Source organism: Bison bison, unplaced genomic scaffold (genome assembly GCF_000754665.1).
Source record: "Bison bison bison isolate TAMUID 2011002044 unplaced genomic scaffold, Bison_UMD1.0 scf7180017864256, whole genome shotgun sequence".
NCBI lineage: Eukaryota > Metazoa > Chordata > Mammalia > Artiodactyla > Bovidae > Bison > Bison bison.
In genome coordinates this window covers 1,455,136-1,457,798 of record NW_011494828.1, presented here as the reverse complement: position 1 = coordinate 1,457,798, position 2,663 = coordinate 1,455,136, and positions in this window count along the sequence as shown.

Genomic DNA, 2,663 nt, shown 5'->3' with positions numbered 1-2,663 from the left:
ATTGACTCAAAGGCATTCCTTTGTTTAAATTAATTTTAATGGAGTATAGTTGCTTAACACAAATGGATGATGGTTCTTGAACTTAATGCATACCAGTCCTGGTATGTATTTGTCCTGAGCTAAGATGTGCAGTGGACTCCCAGCTCTTAGCTCAATCTAGCTGGGAAGAGGAGACAGTTACCTGAAATAAAAGCACAATAAAAGGCTGGGGGTGAGTAGGGCAGAAACGGATGCTGAAACTGAAGTTCCAATACTTTGGCCACCAGATGTGAAGAGCCAACTCATTGGAAAAGACCCTGATGCTGGGAAAAACTGAGGGCAGGAGAAGAGGGCGACAAAGGATGAGCTGTTTGGATGGTATCCCTGACTCAGTGGACATGTGTCTGAGCAAACTCCAGGTGATAGTGAAGGACAGGGAAGCCTGGTGTGCTGCAGTCCATGGCGTTGCAGAGTCAGACAAGACTTAGCTACTGAACAACAACAAAAGTGTGCAGTAGACTCCCAGCTCTTAGCTCAATCTAGCTAGGAAGAGGAGACAGTTATCTCAAATAAAAGCATAATAAAAGGCTGGGGTGAGGAGGGCAGGAACTATTTCCTGTTATGGGGTACATTCAAGGCCCCGACTTAACTAGCAGACAAGTCATGAAGAGTGGGCCTCTGACACCTGAATAGCTATAAGGCAGTCCTCAGGGTTTCTTTCCCTTCAGCATTAGGGAGATTGATGAGAGTGGAATGACAAAGATCAGACCTGGGTCAAATATAACCTGTTCAAACAACCCCCAAAACTTCCCATCAAGGCTCATCTTCCTACTGAAGCAGGTCAAGGAAACCCTGTGTTTTACATCTTTGACTGGGGAGGTGATACATCTGGCATAATGATATTATTTAATCTACTTGCTACCAGTACTCTGCTTATTTATCAACTCTTTTGCATCAACATCTGTGGAAGACGGGTTGGCAAGGGTGCCAGGGCTCCAATAGCAATGTGGAACAATGGTATTTGAACTGTCACCAGGTGGCAGCACATGATTTGCTGCCAGAAGAATGATACAGAAAAGGCTTTTGGCCAAGGAAACTGGGCCAATGTTGATCTCTTTTCTCCCTTTAGAGATCCTGTGAGCTATCTATCTTTCTATAACAGTGTCCTGTTAAGGTTACTCTCCTGCTAAAAAACCTTTGATAATTCTCACAGCATAAAAAAGAAAGGACAAGTCTGGCACTTAAACTGAACTCACATTTAACCTTAGTTGTGGGATGTGGGATCTAGTTCTCTGATCAGGGATTGAACCCAGGCCCCCTGCATTATGAGTTGTGGAATCTTAGCCACTGGACCACGAGGGAAGTCCCCTTTCTTAAACATTGCCACCAAGAATGCACACAGTCCACTTATTCAAATTCCACTCATCTGTCAAGACCCAGCAGGAGGCAAGCCTAAAGATGTCGGAAAAGAGGTCTCCAACCCTAGGGAGCATTGATGCAAGAAGGTCCATACTCCTTTGTTTCTTTACCTGCTTTTTTTTTTCCCATGGAAGCTCTAATCCTATTCCAGTCTGCTCAGGCATGAGATTATGACTGCCTGAGGTCCAGGCATAGGGAAAACAAGAGGAAATATGTACCTGTTGAACAGCTGAACAAATTCTATTCTTTGCCCTGTTTTCAAGCCAGCAATGGCACCCCACTCCAGTGCTCTTGCCTGGAGAATCCCATGGACGGAGGAGCCTGGTGGGCTGCAGTCCAATGGGGTCACTAGGAGTCGGACACGACTGAGCGACTTCACTTTCACTTTTCACTTTCATGCAGTGGAGAAGGAAATGGCAACCCACTCCAGTGTTCTTGCCTGGAGAATCCCAGGGACGGGGGAGCCTGGTGGGCTGCCATCTATGGGGTCGCACAGAGTCGGACACGACTGTAGCGACTTAGCAGCAGCAGCAGCAGCAGCAGCAAGGGTTCCCTTCTCCAAGAAGCCCTCACCAAATCGAATCTCTTGGTTTAGATGAGTTACTCGCTCAGCATTTCTATTAATTGCTCTTACTATCTCAGGTCGCTAATAATTCACATCAGTTTTCTCCCCATACTATACTAAGATCCTGTCGGACTCTGCGTTCATACAGCTTTTGCCTACTCAGACAGTTCTTACTCAGCTGTTTCTTCTCCAACCCAAAAGCCGCGCCAGTCGAGTCCATTTTCTGTTGGCTTTATCAATTACCAAGAGCTTATATGTTTGGTATTTTGATTGGCCCATTTTATGTTTACTGTCCCGCCCTCTGAGAGGCTCCTGGACTTGGGTTTCCCCCAGGTGTATTCCCTCCCTCCTCCTTGGTTCCGCCTTTTCCACACACTGCCTCTACTGTTTTTACCTCTACTTTCTTCCTATTGGCTCCCTTAGTCCTCCAGAGTTGGAGCTTTGGGCTGATGATTGGCTTCTCTGAACGCCCATTGTGCCCGCCCTCATACCACGTGGTATTCCTAGCGCTAATTGGGCAATTCCACCAGCTCGTTTTTTTTCAAGGATTAACAATTGATTGGCTGTTCTGAGCGAGGGCTTGAGGTGAGGGGCGGGGCTAACTAAACCCCGCCCCCAACTCCCCTGCCCTGCGGGGCAGGCGTTTCAGTCGCTCGCGGCCAGGGAGCCTAGCGGCGCTCCCAGCTGCCTTCTTTGCTTC